Here is an 18,877-nt window from a genome sequence, read left to right on the forward strand (position 1 = left end):
CGTTCGATGACGATATAGTATTATATGAGTTATGTGATTTGGTGATCGAATGTTGTTTGGAGTCCCGGATGAGATCACGTACACGACGAGGAGTCTTGTAATGGTCGAGAGGTAAAGATTGATATATAGGATGATGGTATTCGGACACCGGAATGGTTTCGGAGTGCACCGGGTAGTCATCGGATCATCGAAAGGGGTTCCGGGAGGCCCCAGGAGGTCTATGGGCCTAATGGGCCAAGGAGAGGCACACAGAAGCCCACAAAGGGGTTGTCCGCCCTCTCCCTGGCCGCCGGCCCTAGAAGAAGGAAAGGGAGGGGCGCCACCTCCTCCTTCCTCTTCCCCCTTGTGGGAGAAAGGAAAGGGGGGGGGGGTGCACCTCCTCCTTCCTTCCCCTTGGCGCCAAAAGAAGGAAGGGGGGGGGGGGCGGCCTTGGGCAAGCCCAAGTAGGATTCAGACCTACTTGGGGCACCCCATGGTGATGGAAATATGCCCTAGAGGCAATAATAAAGTTGTTATTATTCTATATTTCCTTATTCATGATAAAGGTTTATTATTCATGCTAGAATCGTATTGATCGGAAACTTAAATACATGTGTGAATACATAAACAAATATCGTGTCCCTAGTGAGCCTCTACTAGACTAGCTCGTTGATCAAAGATGGTTAAGGTTTCCTAACCATGGACATGAGTTTTCATTTGATAACGGGATCACATCATTAGGAGAATGATGTGATGGACAAGACCCATCCGTTAGCTTAGCATTTGATCGTACAGTTTATTTCTACTGCTTTCTTGTATGTCAAGTACATGTTCCTTAGACCATGAGATGATGCAACTCCCGGATACCGGAGGAATACCTTGTGTACTATCAAACGTCACAACGTAACTGGGTGATCATAAAGGTGCTTTACAGGTATCTCCGAAGGTGTTTGTTGAGTTGGCATGGATCGAGATTGGAATTTGTCACTCCGAGTATCGGAGAGGTATCTCTGGGCTGTCTCGGTAATACACATCATAAGAAGCCTTGCAAGCAAATGACTAATGAGTTATTTACGAGATGGTGTATTATGGAACGAGTAAAGAGACTTGCTGGTAATGAGATTGAACTAGGTATAGAGATACCGACGATTGGATCTCGGGCAAGTAACATACCGACAGACAAAGGGAATTGCGTATGTTGTCATGACGGTTCGACCGATAAAGATCTTCATAGAATATGTAGGAGCCAATATGGGCATCCAGGTTTCGCTATTGGTTATTGACCGAAGAGGTGTCTTGGTCATGTCTACATAGTTCTCGAACCCGTAGGGTCCGCACGGTTAACGTTGGATGACGATATAGCTAGTATTATATGAGTTATGTGATTTGGTGACCGAATGTTGTTCGGAGTCCCAGATGAGATCACATACACGACGAGGTGTCTCGAAATGGTATAGGGGCTTATGGGCCAAGTGAGGGAACACACCAGCCCACAAGGGGCTGGTGCGCCCCCCATAGCAGACAGGCCCTAGGGGAGAAGGAAAGTGGAGACAGGTCTCCCCTTTCCTTCCCTCTCCTCCTCCTTCCTTTCCCCTTTGGGGAATTATGGCAGGAGGGCGCAGGGCAAGGCAGGGGCCCTAGGGCCCGGCGGCCATGCCCTAGGGCACGCCTGGCTGCCTCCTCTCCCCTCCCACCTGTATATACATGGGGAGGGGTGATACGTCTCCGTCGTATCTATAATTTTTGATTGTTCCATGCCATTATTATACAACTTTCATATACTTTTTGGCAACTTTTTATACTATTTTTGGGACTAACATATTGATCCAGTGCCCAGTGCCAGTTCCTGTTTGTTGCATGTTTTATGTTTCGCAGAAAATCCATATCAAACGGAGTCCAAATGGGATAAAAACTGACGGAAATTTCTTTTGGAATATTTATGATTTTTGGGAAGAAGAATCAACGCGAGACGATGCCCGAGGGGGCCACGAGGCAGGGGGGCCCGCCCTAGGGGGTCAGGCGCGCCCTGGGCCCTCGTGGCCACCCTGTAAGGCGGTTGGTGCCCTTCTTTCGCCGCAAGAAAGCTAATTTCTGGATAGAGATCGTGTCCAAAATTCAGCCCAATCGGAGTTACGGATCTCCGGGAATTTAAGAAACGGTGAAGGGCCAGAATCGGGGAACGCAGAAACAGAGAGAGACAGAGAGACAGATCCAATCTCGGAGGGGCTCTCGCCCCTCCCATGCCATGGAGGCCAAGGATCAGAGGGGAAACCCTTCTCCCATCTAGGGAGGAGGTCAAGTAAGAAGAAGAAGAAGGGGCCCCTCTCCCCCTCTCTTTCGGTGGCGCCGGAACGCTGCCGTGGCCATCATCATCACCGCGATCTTCACCAACACCTCCGCCATCTTCACCAACATATCCATCACCTTCCCCCCTCTATCTACAGCGGTCCACTCTCCCGTAACCCGCTGTACCCTCTACTTGAACATGGTGCTTTATGCTTCATATTATTATCCAATGATGTGTTGCCATCCTATGATGTATGAGTAGATTTTCGTTGTCCTATCAGTGGTTGATGAATTGCTATGATTGATTTAATTTGCTTGTGGTTATGTTGCTGTCCTTTGGTGCCCATCATATGAGCACGCGCGTGGATCACACCATAGGGTTAGTTGTATGTTGATAGGACTATGTATTGGAGGGCAAGAGTGACAGAAGCTTCAACCTAGCATAGAAATTGATGCATACGGGATTGAAGGGGGACCAATATATCTTAATGCTATGGTTGGGTTTTACCTTAATGAACGTTAGTAGTTGTGGATGCTTGCTAATAGTTCCAATCATAAGTGCATAGAATTCCAAGTCAGGGATGGCATGCTAGCAGTGGCCTCTCCCACATAAAACTTGCTATCGGTCTAGTAAAGTAGTCAATTGCTTAGGGACAATTTCGCAACTCCTACCACCACTTTTCCACACTCGCTATATTTACTTTATTGTGTATTTATCTAAACAGCCCTAGTTTTTATTCTCGTGCTCTTTATTATCTTGCAAACCTTTCCAAAAACACCTACAAAGTACTTCTAGTTTTATACTTGTTCTAGGTAAAGCGAACACTAAACGTGCGTAGAGTCGTATCAGTGGCAGATAGGACTTGAGAGAATATTTGTTCTACCTTTAGCTCCTCGTTGGGTTCGACACTCTCACTTATCGAAAGAGGCTACAATTATCCCCTACACTTGTGGGTTATTAAGACCTTTTTCTGGCGCCGTTGCTGGGGAGCAATAGCGCGGGGTGAATATTCTCGTGTGTGCTTGTTTGCTTTATCACTAAGTAATTTTTATTTGCTGTTCTTAGTTGTTCTCTATCATTAGTTATGGATATGGAACACGAAATACCAAAAAAATTAGGTGTACTTGCTGCTCATGGAGATGGGGAACCTCCTAAAACCCTCGATGCTCAATATGTGAAAAATATTATGTACCACTTTGATAATCCTGAGAAAACCTCATTCAATTATGTAATGGGAGACACGTTGGACCAACGTGAATACTTTAGGGATTATCGCTTGACTCAAAAAGGGAAATTATTATGGGATCAAATTTATATGTTGAAGTGGTATGCTAGGCAACTATGCTTGAGATATGATTATACTTGTTGCTCTAGGATGAAGGCTCCACACCTTCCCTTTTCATGCAAATTTAATGGTAATGAAACCTTGGCTTCTTATGCTAGAGGTATATATGATTACTATGATGTGGAACAAATAGAAGAATTTGTTGCTTTTATGGGTGCTTATGAAATTGAATCTATGTTCAAAGAGTTTGAAAATCTTTATGATGCTGTTTATAGACCTGAAAATTTAGCTATCCTTAAATATTGTTATGCCAATTATGAATTCAGTTCCGATATTGATGCATTTATTGAGAAAGTCTCCGCTGTCCAAGAAGAGACTAATATTTTGCAGGAGTCTATGGAAGAAGAAATTGATGAAACTGTGAGCTCATTGGATGAAAAAGATGATGAGGAGAGCGAAGAACAAAAGGAGGAAGAGCGGATTAGCTACCCGTGCCCACCTTCTAATGATAGTAACTCTTCAACTCATACATTGTTTAATTTCCCTTCATGCTTACCGAAGGATGATTGCTATGATGATTGTTATGATCCCGTTGATTCTCTCGAAATATCCCTTTTTGATGATGCTTGCTATGCTTGTGGCCAAGATGCCAATATGAATTATGCTTATGGAGATGAACTTGCTATAGTTCCTTATGTTAAATATGAAATCGTTGCTATTGCACCCACGCATGATAGTCCTATTATCTTTTTGAATTCTCCCTACTACACTATATCGGAGAAGTTTGCCCTTATTAAGGATTATATTGATGGGTTGCCTTTTACCGTTGCACATGATAATTTTGATGAATGTGATATGCATGTGCTTGCTGCTCCTACTTGCAATTATTATGAGAGAGGAACTATATCTCCGCCTCTTTATGTTTCCAACACGATAAAATTGCAAGAAACTGTTTATACTATGCATTGGCCTTTACTATGTGTGCATGAATTGTTCTTTTATGACATGCCGATGCATAGGAAGAGAGTTAGACTTCGTCATTACATAATATATGTTACTTTGTGCTCACTACTAAATTACAAATCATTGTTAATTAAAATTGGCTTTGATATAGCTTTAAAATTGGCTTTTTACAAGTCATTTATTTCTGTTGAGTGCTTTTATAAAGTTTAAAAACAAAAAAAATAAAGAGGGGAAACCCAAAACTTTTCAAAAAAAAAGCGAAAGTGAGAAAGACGAGCATTGTTAAAGTGGGAGCTAGCCTTCAACTTTGTTCATGCTCACGGAAACTTTGTGAATCTTGATTACAGAAACTTTTCAATAAAAATAATTATCCCCTTGTACAATTCCATTGTAATATAAAAATAATGTGCCAAGGTTTGCCTTTAGGATGTTTACAATGCTTGTTGGTTTGTGCGGTGCAGGACAGAAACTTTGGCTGTAGTGATCGATTTTTATTTTTTTACTGGAACGTCAAACGGTTCTGATTATTTTTGCACTGTCTTCCTATACAAATTGTTAATTTTTCCTAATTTTGGCAGAATTGTTGATGTACCAGAAGTATGGTGGATGTTCAGATTATTACAGACTGTTCTGTTTTAGACAGATTCTGTTTTGATGCATAGTTTGCTTGTTTGGATGAAACTATCAATTTATATCAGTGGATTAAGCCATGGAAAAGTTATATTACAGTAGCTACAATGCAAAAACAAAATATGAATTGGTTTGCAACAGTACTTAGAGTAGTGATTTGCTTTATTATACTAACAGATCTTACCGAGTTTTCTGTTGAAGTTTTGTGTGGATGAAGTGTTCGATGATCGAGGATGTTGATGTGAGGAGAAGAAGGAGAGGCAAGAGCTCAAGCTTGGGGATGCCCAAGGCACCCCAAGTAAATATTCAAGGAGACTCAAGCGTCTAAGCTTGGGGATGCCCCAGAAGGCATCCCCTCTTTCTTCAACAAGTATCGGTATGTTTTCGGATTCGTTTCGTTCATGCAATATGTGCAATCTTGGAACGTCTTTTGCATTTAGTTTTCACTTTTTCTTTTATGCACCATGCTGGTATGAGATAGTCCTTGGTTGATTTATAGAATGCTCATTGCACTTCACTTATATCTTTTGAGTATGGCTTTATAGAATGCTTCATGTGCTTCACTTAAATCATTTGAAGTTTGGATTGCCTGTTTCTCTTCACATAGACAACCGCCATTTGTAGAATGCTCTTTTGCTTCACTTATATTTGTAGAGAGTGGGCATATCTTTTGTAGAAAGAATTAAACTCTCTTGCTTCACTTATATCTATTTAGAGAGATGATAGGAATTGGTCATTCACATGGTTAGTCATAAAATCCTACATAAAACTTGTAGATCGCTGAATATGATATGTTTGATTCCTTGCAATAGTTTTGCGATATAAAGGTGGTGATATTAGAGTCGTGCTAGTTGAGTAATTGTGAAATTGAGAAATACTTGTGTTGAGGTTTGCAAGTCCCGTAGCATTCACGTATGGTGAACCGTTATGTAACGAAGTTGGAGCATGAGGTATTTATTGATTGTCTTCCTTTGTGTGGAGGTCGGTGAGGGAGTCCTAGATTAGGGGGTCCTTGGACGGCCGGACTATATACTTTGGCCGGACTGTTGGACTATGAAGATACAAGATTGAAGACTTCGTCCCGTGTCCGGGTGGGACTCTCCTTTGCGTGGAAGGCAAGTGACGACCCACAAGTATAGGGGATCTATCGTAGTCCTTTCGATAAGTAAGAGTGTCGAACCCAACGAGGAGCAGAAGGAAATGATAAGCGATTTTCAGCAAGGTATTCTCTGCAAGCACTGAAATTATAGGTAACAGATAGTTTTGTGATAAGATAATTTGTAACGAGCAACAAGTAACAAAAGTAAATAAAGTGAAGCAAGGTGGCCCAATCCTTTTTGTAGCAAAGGACAAGCCTGGACAAACTCTTATATAGAGAAAAGCGCTCCCGAGGACACGTGGGAATTATCATCAAGCTAGTTTTCATCACGTTCATATGATTCGCGTTCGGTACTTTGATAATTTGATATGTGGGTGGACCGGTGCTTGGGTGCTGTCCTTACTTGGACAATCATCCCACTTATGATTAACCTCTATTGCAAGCATCCGCAACTACAACAAAAGTATTAAGGTAAACCTAACCATAGCATGAAACATATGGATCCAAATCAGCCCCTTACGAAGCAACGCATAAACTAGGGTTTAAGCTTCTGTCACTCTACCAACCCATCATCTACTTATTACTTCCCAATGCCTTCTGTAGGCCCAAATAATGGTGAAGTGTTATGTAGTCGACATTCACATAACACCACTAGAGGATAGACAACATACATCTCATCAAAATATCGAACGAATACCAAATTCACATGACTACTAATAGCAAGACTTCTCCCATGTCCTCAGGAACAAACGTAACTACTCACAAAGCATATTCATGTTCATAATCAGAGGAGTATTAATATGCATAAAGGATCTGAACTTATGATCTTCCACCAAATAAACCAACTAGCATCAACTACAAGGAGTAATCAACACTACTAGCAACCTACAGGTACCAATCCCAGACTTGGAGACAAGAATTGGATACAAGAGATGAACTTGGGTTTGAGAGGAGATGGTGCTGGTGAAGATGTTGATGGAGATTATCCCTCTCCCGATGAGAGGAGCTTTGGTGATGACGATGGCGATGATTTCCCCCTCCCGGAGGGAAGTGTCCCCGGCAGAACAGCTCTGCCGGAGCCCTAGATTGGTTCCGCCAAGGTTCCGCCTCGTGGCGGCGGAGTCTCGTCCCGAAAGCTTGCTTATGATTTTCTTCGGACGAAAGACTTCATATAGCAGAAGATGGGCACCGGAGGGCCAACAGGGGGCCCACGAGGCAGGGGGGCGCGCCCAGGGGGGTAGGGCGCGCCCCCACCCTCGTGGACAGGTGGAGGGCCCCCTGACGTACTTCTTCCACTCAATATTTGTTATTATTTCCAAAAATAACTTTCGTGGAGTTTCAGGACTTTTGGAGTTATGCAGAATAGGTCTCTAATATTTGCTCCTTTTCCAGCCCAGAATTCCAGCTGCCGGCATTCTCCCTCCTTATGTAAACCTTGTAAAATAAGAGAGAATAGGCATAAGTATTGTGACATAATGTGTAATAACAGCTCATAATGCAATAAATATTTATATAAAAGCATGATGCAAAATGGACGTATCAGCAAGCTTGGCAATTCGGATATGTAGATCTCCTCCCTTGTAACCGACTCTGTGTAACCCTAGCCCCCTCCGGTGTCTATATAAACCGGAGGGTTTAGTCCGTAGGACATGAACAATCATAATCATAGGCTAGCTTCTAGGGTTTAGCCTCTATGATCTCGTGGTAGATCAACTCTTGCAATACTCATATCATCAAGATCAATCAGGCAGGAAGTAGGGTATTACCTCCATCGAGAGGGCTCGAACCTGGGTAAACATTGTGTCCCCCGCCTCCTGTTACCATTCGCCTTAGACGCGCAGTTCGGGACACCCTACCCGAGATCCGCCGGTTTTGACACCGACATTGGTGCTTTCATTGAGAGTTCCACTGTGCCGTCACGATAAAGGCTTGATGGCTCCTTCGATCATCGGCAACGATGCGATCCAGGGTGAGGTTTTTCTCCCCGGACAGATCTTCGTATTCGGCGGCTTCGTACTGCGGGCCAACTCGCTTGGCCATCTGGAGCAGATCGAGAGCTATGCCCCTGGCCGTCAGGTCAGGTTTGGAAGCTTAAACTATACTGCCGACATCCACAAAGACTTGATCTTCGACGGATTCGAGCCCATGTCAGGTGCGCCGCACAGTCACGACGAGCATGACTTAGCTCTGCCGTCAGACGGTGTTCGGGAGATCACACCTGCGGCTACTCCGGCCCTCAGTCCGGAGCAGATCGTGCCGTCCGAGGATGGGTGGATGGACCCCGCCACGGAGGCTGCACACTCAGCGGCGATAGAGCCGAATACTGACTTCACCTCCTATGAGACCTGTGTTGCCGGACCCTTGGATTCGTCCCCGGCCACAGGCTTCGAACCGCCTGCGTCCGTGCCTATCGAATCTGATTGGGCACCGGTCATGGAGTTTACCTCCGCGGATATCTTTCAGCACTCGCCCCTGGGCGATGTGCTAAATTGATTGAGGTCTCTCTCCTTGTCAGGAGACCCTTGGCCGAACTATGTCCGGCTTGAGTGGGAAGCGGACGACGAAGAAATTCATTCCCCACCCACCACCCACTTAATAGCCACTGTCGACGACTTAACCGACATGCTCGATTTCGACTCCGAAGACATCGACAGTATGGACGACGATGCAGGAGAAGAACAGGAACCACCGCCCACAGGGCGCTGGACTGCCACCTCATCATATGATATATACATGCTGGACACCCCCAAAGAAAGCAATGGCAATAAGGCAACGGAGGATAATCCCCTCGAGAAGCAATCTAAGCACCGGCGTCATCGGCGCCGCTCTAAGCCCCGCCATAGCAAAAGCAGCGATACCGGTACAAGAGACAATAACGCTGCGGATAGTGCCAAAGACGAAGACAATCCCCTCCAGCCAGGCTTCGAGCAGGAGGATGGGCAAGCTAGCCCTAAGGAACAGGCAGCAGACGGAGAATCAGAGGATGATAATTACATGCCCCTCTCCGAAGACGAGGTGAGCCTCGGCGACGAAGAATTTATCGTGCCTGAGGATCCCGTCGAGCAGGAGCGCTTCAAGCGCCGGCTTATAGCCACAGCAAAAAGCCTGAAGAAAAAGCAACAACAGCTTCAAGCTGACCAAGATCTGCTATCGGATAGATGGACTGAGGTCCTGGTAGCCGAGGAATACGAACTCGAGCGCCCAACCAAAAGTTACCCAAAGCGCAGGCTGGTACCCCAACTCGAGGAGGAAACATTAAAGCCCACACTACCAACGTATGATGCGGCTGACCGGCCACCTCGTGGCCGAGACAAAGCGGCATATCAACCCGAAGTCCAGCCCGCACCCCGTCGCCAGTCAAACAAAAACACCAAGTCTCGGGGCAACACGCAGGACCTGCGAGACGTATTAGAAAACAAAGCAGGACATACAAGATCGATCTACGGATCACGGGGGCACGCCCCAACGCGTGGCGGCGACCGTCACGCTGGATATACTAAAAGCAAATCCGGCCGGGCCGAATACAGCAGACAAGACTCTTATGAATTGCGTCGTGACATAGCCCGACACAGAGGTGCCGCACACCCCCTATGCTTCACTGATGAAGTAATGGATCATGAATTCCTAGAAGGGTTTAAACTCGTGAACATTGAATCATATGATGGTACTACAGACCCCGCGGTATGGATAGAGGATTCCTTCCTCCACATTCACATGGCCCGCGGGGATGATCTACACGCCATCAAGTATCTCCGGCTAAAACTCAAAGGGCCGGCTCGGCATTGGCTGAATAGCTTGCCGGCAAACTCCATCGGAAGTTGGGAGAACCTGGCAGACGCATTCCTGGACAACTTAAAGGGCACTTATGCGCGACCACCAGATGCTGATGATTTAAGTCACATAACACAACAGCCCGGAGAGTCAGCCGGGAAATTCTGGACTCGGTTCCTAACTAAAAAGAACCAAATTGTTGACTGTCCGGATGCCGAAGCCCTAGCGGCCTTTAAACATAACATCCGTGACGAGTGGCTCGCCCGACATCTCGGCCAAGAGAAGCCAAAATCCATGGTAGCCCTCACGACACTCATGACCCGCTTTTGCGCGGGCGAGGATAGCTGGTTGGCCCGTAGCAACAACACAGCAAGCAACCCTGGCACATCAGAGGCCAGAGATAGCAACGGCAAACCCCGACGCAAGAAACACAAGCTCCGCAAAAATGGTGAAAACACCGAAGATACGACAGTCAATGCCGGATTTAGTGGCTCTAAGTCCGGTCAGCGGAAAGGGCCATTCAAAAATGACAATTCGGGTTCGTCCAGTCTGGACCGCATACTCGACCGTCCATGCCAAATTCATGGCACCCCAGGAACACCAGCCAATCATACCAACAGAGAATGCTAGGTCTTCAAACAAGCGGGCAGGTCAGGCGCCAAAAACAAAGATAAGGGGTCTCAAAGCGATGATGGCGACGAGGAGCCCAGATCACCGAATACAGGAGGGCAAAAGAAATTTCCCCCGCAAATCCAAACGGTGAACGTGGTAAACGCCACCCACACTCCCAACCCGGACCGGATGCGCACCCTCAGGGATGTCGACCTAACGGAACCAGTCATCCCACAATACAAACTAGGGCCGATCACCTTCAACCGCACGGATTGTCCGGTTAACACCAATCAGGGCAATTCCGCCGCACTAGTCCTCGACCCAATAATTGACGGGCTCCACCTCACACGAGTCCTTATGGACGGAGGCAACAGTCTAAACCTGCTTTACTAGGACACAGTGCACAAGATGGGCATCGATCATTTGGTGATCAAGCCCACTAAAGCCACCTTTAGAGGTATTATACCAGGTGTGGAGGCCAGCTGTACAGGCTCCATCGCCCTTGAGGTAGTCTTAGGATGACTAGACAATTACCGTGCCGAAGAGTTAATCTTCGACATCGTCCCCTTTCGCAGTGATTATCAGGCACTGCTCGGACGAACCGCGTTCGCTCGATTCAACGCGGTGCCACATTATGCCTACCGTAAGCTCAAGATGCCCGGTCCACGTGGCATCATCATGGTTAATGGCAAGGCCGAACTTTCCCTCGGTACCAAAGAGTATACCGCTGCTTTAACAGTAGAAGCAACGAGTGGCACCTTTCAATCGAACCTCGAGTCGACGGCCAGGCTCCCGGACACCGCCAAAGGACTCCGAACTACTTCGCGGCAGGATAGCCCGGCTCGTCCAGAGCTCAATTAAACACTCCAGCGAAGGCCAGGACAGGCCACATACCGCGGCTCAACCGCTCTGCGGCACACAAGCATTTCTTACATTTTCTTTGCAGGTTCAACTTTGCACAAACTAGGACTGGCGATATGGAAGCAGCTCAAACGCGCAAGGGAATCCTTAGATATTCCCCGCAATGACCATCCGACTATACTCCGGATCCGCATACAGCTTCTTCCCCCTGGTCTCAGCAGGTTCCACAGTCATATTTCTTTTTTTATCACATTACCTGTACTTACACGCATCGACGTACTATTCAAATACAACATGTGGATTTATATGACGCTTACCTGCTGTTATTTCTTATTGAAATTCTTTTGTCAAGTGGAATCCGTACATCGCGATATGCCTTAAATATGCCAGGGGCTTCGTTTTACCCATAATACGGCAATAAAGTCCGAACACCTTCATGGAAGTTCGGCACCCCGAACTTATAGCATTATATGCATCAGCTCCGAATCATGTCTTGGGTCAAATGTTGGGTTTGCCCGGCTCCCATGTTTTGCTGCCTTACGTTCCGCTATATCGGCTAAGGCGGCACAGGGAGAACTACTGCGATTGTGTCCCGGTTCTTCCGGACGAGTACTTCAGTAGAGAAAGCCGAAAACTGACTGTCATGATACGGCGAGAGCTGGTCAGCTGTTCGAGAGGTTGTAAAATCTTTAAGGATTCCTCCCGCATAATGCCATAACCAATGCAGCGTGCGATGGACCGGCTTTTCTTCCGATCAGGTGCTTATAGAGCCCCTCATGCGGTCTTCCGAACACCAGGGGCTGCGCCTACCTTCCTTTTCTAAAGCTCCTATGGCTAAGTGAGAGTGATAAAGCCCTATAGTCCGATTGCCTGGTTCGTTGTGTTGAACACCTCCTTCGAAGGACCCAAAACTGGGATAAAGAGTGATCAGGTTTATCCCGAACACCCCCGTACTTCCTACGTGGGGGCAGAAGCCGACGACTGGCCAACTCTCAGGATTAATACATAAAACGGCCGTGCAGGAGGATAAAGTTTTATATAACAGGCAATAAATAATAGAAATGACCTTATTCAAACATTACAAAGGACAACATGATTGTATTCATGGAAATATAATGTCCTTGGTGCATTACTCCGCCACAAGGCAGGATCCTTTCAGGACACTTTCATAATATAATTCGGGCTTGCGGTGCTCCTTCCCCTCTGGCGGTCCCTCGGTCATCAGCTTTTCAGCATCCATCTTCCCCCAGTGCACCTTTGCGCGGGCGAAGGCCATTCGCGCACCCTCTATACAGACCGAACGCTTGATGACGTCAAGTCGAGGGCAGGCACTCACAAGCCACTTCACGAGCCCGAAGTAGCTGCTTGGAATCGGCTCGGCAGGCCATAGCCGGATAATCAAATCCTTCATGGCTAGTTCGGCCGCCCTATGCAGTTCGATCAGCTGTTTCAGTTGATCGGCAAAAGGCACCGGATAATTCGGTGCCAGATACTGCGACCAGAAGAGCTTATCCGCAGTATTCCTTTCTTCGGCTTGGTAGAATTGGGTGGCATCCGATATGCTGTGGGGCAGTTCCGCAAATACCCCTGGAGAAATCCGAACTCAAAATTAGAAACATGATTTTCTCCTCAAATACTTGCTTTACATGGAAAAAAGCCTCACCCGCCGCGATCTTCCTCGCCTCTTGGATCTCCTGCAGGGCGCCTTGGGTTCCCCCCCGGGCATCGTGCGCGGCCTGATGAGCCCTGGTGAGTTCGGATTCTTTCTTCGTTAAACTCTGCTCCAAGGTCTCGCATTTCTTCACGGCCTCTTGAAGCTTTTGCTCAGCTTCAATAACCGTGGCCTCGTGCTTCTCACGAAGAGCTTGCTCTGCGGCTGCCTTTTTCTCGGCCTCGGCGACAACCTTCTTCAAAGCCTCGACCTCGGTCATCGCCCCTGGCACAAATCATGAAACATATTTTATCATACTGGAAATTCGTTCGCACTGAACGCGAACAAGGCTTGCGCATACCTTGTTTATTTTCCAACTGCCTTTTCAACTGGCCAAGTTCTTCTTTGGCTCGCTCCAGACTTTGATTCAGTCCGGAGACCTCCGCGGTATGAGAGGCAGCAGTCGCTACAGATGCCTGCTCATAAAAGAAGAGAGATAGATGTCATCAAGTGAGTCTTCCTGCGAACATAAATTTGATCCTCTGTCCGGTTCTTTCTTTCACCGAACAGTGTATCAGGGGCTACTATCCATACTATGACACTCTTTGAAACCTCATAAAACATACCTCAAAGCCTCTTATAAGGCTGATACAGGCTTCATTCAGTCCACTCTCAGCAGATTGAATCTTCTCAATCACCGCACCCATAAGGGCACGGTGTTCATCGACGATGGAGGCGCTCTTCAGCGCCGCCAACAAAGCATCCGGCACCTCTGGTTGGACAGAGGTTGCCGGTGGAACAGGCACACCCCCTCCAGCCGAGGGAGGCCGCCTGCTTGATTCTGGAGCCGTATTGGTCTCCGGAATTGCATCCGACTGGGGACCGAATTCAAGATGGCTTCCGCCGTCGACTCCCATGGGAGTCTTCTCCCCCATGTCTCCGGCCCCTGAAGTTTGATCTCCAGGCGCCGCCTTCACGATCTTTTCCCCCCTCCTTGGTCTGGGTCCTTCTGGGACGAAACCTCGGTGTTATTCACATATTCGGGGGGAGGGGCCTTCGGGGGTGTCCCGCTCTCCATAGGATCCGAGCTTAGCAAATCCTCTGACGAGGATTATTCGGTGCGGGACCTCGCCGTACTACAAAAAGTATGGCTCAGGCTAAAATATTATGCTATGATGAGTCTGGACGCATAAACGTGTTCGGATTTGATATACTCACGAGTTCACCAGGGGCTGGGCCCTGGGATCCCACTCCGGGCTGCTGCCGGCAGCGGCAGTAAACTCCTTCGGAAGAGGATTTTTTCCTCTTTTAGGCGACTCGGCCTCCAAGTATATGGAGGCCGTCCTCTTCTTTCTTCCCCCCGCTGGGGATTCGTCTTCCTCCTCCTCCTCGTCATCTTCGGAGGCAGAACGGGCATTGGAGCCTTCGGATATTGTGCCCGAACTGCCGCAGCGACGAAGGCCGCCCCGGGTCTTTATGGCCTCCTTCCCGGCCTTCTTCTTCGGCGCCTTGTAAGGCGCTGGGACCAGCATCTTCGTCAGAAGTGGGCCGGCCAGTTCTTCTGGTAGCGGGGCCGGACAGTGGATATGACCCGCCTTCTTCGTCCAGCCCTAGGAGAGTTGTGGAAAACACATTAAGCATTTCCCTTGGGTTATGCGGATAAAACGTATGATGACTTACCGAGCTTGCAGGGCGGGACAGTTGGTACCCGCGGTCCTCGGCTGAGTCCGGCCATGATTTGCCGGACTTGAAAAGCACCTTCCAGATGTCTTTGTGCGAGGAGCCAAAGAGCTCTCGCAGGGTCTGGTGCTTGGCCGGATCGAATTCCCATAAATGCAAGTCCGGTGTTGACAAGGCAGGATCCGGCGAACTAACATCACCTGGACTACATTGACAAGTTCGATATTCTTGTCTTCCATATCCTTAACGCGCGTCTGGAGCATCGACAGTTCATCAGACGAAGACCAGTCCAGGCCCTTCTTGGGCCAGGACATAAGCCGCAGAGGGGCTCCGGATTGGAACTCGGGAGCTGCGGCCCATTCCGTGCTGCGCGGCTCACTGATGTAAAACCACTGCTGTTGCCACTCTTTGACGAAATCATTAAAAGTACCTGTTGGCCATGTGACGTTGGGCATCTTGCTCACCATAGCGCCCCTGCACTCGGCGTGCTCACCACTCACCACCTTGGGCTTCACATTAAAGAGCTTTAGCCATAAGCCGAAGTGTGGTGAGATGTGGAGAAAGGCCTCGCACACGACGATGAATGTCGAGATGTTGAGGAAGGAATTGGGGGGATAGATCATGAAAATCGATCCCGTAATAATACATGATGCCGCGAACGAACGGGTGGAGGGGAAACCCTAGCCCGCGGACAAAATGAGGGAGAAATACAACCCTCTCGTGGGGTTTCGGAGTAGGGACGATCTGTCCCGCTGTCGGGAGACGGTGGCTGATTTTCTTGGCTAGATACCCGGCCTCCCAAAGCTTTTTGATATCCTTCTCCTGGACGGTAGAGGCCATCCACTTGCCTCCTGCTCCGGATCCGGACATTTTCGGAAGACCTTTGTGGGCAGAGAAGACGAGCGCTCGGGCGCCGGAGCTCGAGTGAAGGGGAATGGATGAAGAAGAAGAAAGCGTGGGTGCAAAAGGGAGTCCTTATCCCCTTATAAAGGCAGCAGGGATTCTGCGCCTCCCCACTTGCCTAGTAAACTTGCTTATTCGCCAAGCGCCGTGATTGATGGCGCGGTTGGGTTAGCCACACCAGTATTGATGAGAATCCCGTGATAAGGGGACACGATCTCTGCTTCGACAAGACATGCCGAGAAAACTGCCTCGCAATATGTGCAGTAGCTGGTTGAGGAAAACGGTTCGAATAATGATCGGGCCGTGGTGTCATATCACGCTATGAAATTTGTCAGCAGATTAGATTTGTGGGATATTGTACTCTCTACGGTGGTATGTGGAATTTGTTTTGCAGAGCCGGACACGATTGCTACCTCTTGAGCACTGCGTTGGTTTTCCCTTGAAGAGGAAAGGGTGATGCAGCAAAGTAGCGTAAGTATTTCCCTCAGTTTTTGAGAACCAAGGTATCAATCTAGTAGGAGGCCACGCACGAGTCCCTCGCACCTACACAAAAAAATAAATCCTCGCAACCAACGCGATAAGGGGTTGTCAATCCCTACACGGTCACTTACGAGAGTGAGATATGATAGATATGATAAGATAATATTTTTGGTATTTTTTATGATAAAGATGCAAAGTAAAATAAAAGGCAATAAAAATAACTAAGTGTTGGAAGATTAATATGATGGAAAATAGACCCGGGAGCCATACGTTTCACTAGTAGCTTCTCTCAAGAGCATAAGTGTTTACGGTGGGTGAACAAATTACTGTTGAGCAATTGACAGAATTGAGCATAGTTATGAGAATATCTAGGTATGATCATGTATATAGGCATCACGTCCGAGACAAGTAGACCGACTCCTGCCTGCAGCTACTACTATTACTCCACACATCGACCCCTATCCAGCATGCATCTAGAGTATTAAGTTCATAAGAACAGAGTAACGCTTTAAGCAAGATGACATGATGTAGAGGGATAAACTCATGCAATATGATATAAACCCCATCTTGTTATCCTCGATGGCAACAATACAATACGTGCCTTGTTGCCCCTACTGTCACTGGGAAAGGACACCGCAAGATTGAACCCAAAGCTAAGAACTTCTCCCATTGCAAGAAATATCAATCTAGTAGGCCAAACCAAACTGATAATTCGAAGAGACTTGCAAAGATAACCAATCATCACTAAAAAAAAAGACACATCCATGACATTTTGGGCCGAACGAAATTTTTTCTATCATACATATGACACTTCTATGACGATAATTGTGACAAAACCCGGTATCATCATAGATGTGGTGGGCTCCTACTTCTGTGACAAAAAATCATGACAGAAAATGGGCTTTTCGTCCTGGGCGGGCCGGAGACGCAGCTGCATGACATTCTTTGGGCCGTCGATGACGGAAAAAACCGTGGTAGAAGCGAGGGCGAGGAAAATTTCGGGGAGTTCCCGGTTACGGTGGGAGGTCGGGGGCCGAGCGATGCGCGTTTCTCTCGTACACGTATGCGCGTGTGTGCGAGGCGTTGTCTCTAACTGAACCCGAGCGAGGCGTTGGGCTCTAACTGAACCCGAGCGATTGCACCACAGGCTACGCGTTACTGAACCCGAGCGATCGATCGATGGCTGTTAACTGAACCCGATCGAGCGATTCCTTCGCTACTGCTGCTAACTGAAGCCGATCGATTGGATGAACAGTGAGCGTTGCGGGGGGGGGGGGGGGTTGGATGAACAGTGAGCGGTGGCGTTGCCTCTGGATGAACATGACCCCGTGGTGTGGAGGGCTGGATGAACAGTACACGGTGGAGGGGTGCCCGTGGAGGGGTGGTTGAACAGGACCCCGTGGTGTGGAGGGCTGGATGAACAGTAGACGGTGGAGGGGTGGTTGAACAGTAGCCGGTGGAGTAGCGTGCGGTGGAGGCTGGAGGAGGTCGACGGTGGAGATGAACAGTATCTCGTGGAGTCCCGTTTTGCGGTACGCCACACCCCTCCCGATGAACAGGACCTCCGTTTCGACCGTAGGAGGTCCGTTTCATCCGTTTTGCGGTACGCCACACCCCTCCCGATCAACAGGACCCCCGTTTCGACTGTAGGAGGTCCGTTTCGTCCGTTTTGCGGTACGCCACACCACTCCCGATAAACAGGACTCCTGTTTCGACCGTAGGAGGTCCGTTTCCTCCGTTTTGCGGTACGCCACACACCTCCCGATCAACAGGACCCCCGTTTCGACCGTAGGAGGTCCGTGTCCTCCGTTTTGCGGTACGCCACACCCCTCCCCATGAACACGACGCATTCAGTTGCCTCCCCATGAACACGACGCATTCCGTTGCCTCCCCATGAACACGACTCATTCCGTTGCGTCCCCATGAACACGAGACGATGCTGTTTCTCCGTTCCGACCCAGCCATGTACACGAGCCCTCGCCGTACGTATGCGCGAGTAGGCGTTCGAGACCCTCCCCGTATGTACGTACGTGGCCGTATTTTCTTTCTTGCACCCTGGCCGCTGTACGTACGTGTACATGCTACGTGCGCGCCTCTACTACGACACGTATGCGCCGCTACTACGACACGTGCGCGCCTCTACATCGACCAGTATATATGTACGTACACGTTCGCGACCTGAATGACAACGCTACGTACGCTTCGACCAGGTGGGTCCCGACTGTCAGGCACTTCCTTGCCTGCGAAGATGTAGCTGGTGGGTCCCAGCATTCAGGGGGGCGAATCGTTTTGGTTTTTTTCCCGGACGCACTTCCTTGCGTGCGAAGATGTAGCTGGTGGGTCCCAGCAGTCGGGGGGCGAATCGTTTTTTTTGCCCGGACGCACTTCCTTGCGTGCGAAGGTGTAGCTAGTGGTTCCCAGCAGTCAGGGGGGAAACGTTTTTTTGCGAAATACGGTGGCCCGTCTGGTGGGTCCCTGCTGTCAGGTGGAGGAATCATTATTTTCCGTGTAATAAGGAGGCACTTCCTTGCTGCCGCCGTGGACCCAGCTGTCAGCCTCTCCACGTACAGTCCACGTCCGATGGAAGTCGTTCCTTGACCATGTTGACCACGCCGCGCCGAGAGCACCAGGGCGGTGGACGACGGCGATGCCTAGGAAGGGGACGACGCGGAGCCG

This window comes from Aegilops tauschii, chromosome 1, assembly GCF_002575655.3.
Source record: "Aegilops tauschii subsp. strangulata cultivar AL8/78 chromosome 1, Aet v6.0, whole genome shotgun sequence".
In the NCBI taxonomy this organism is placed as follows: domain Eukaryota; kingdom Viridiplantae; phylum Streptophyta; class Magnoliopsida; order Poales; family Poaceae; genus Aegilops; species Aegilops tauschii.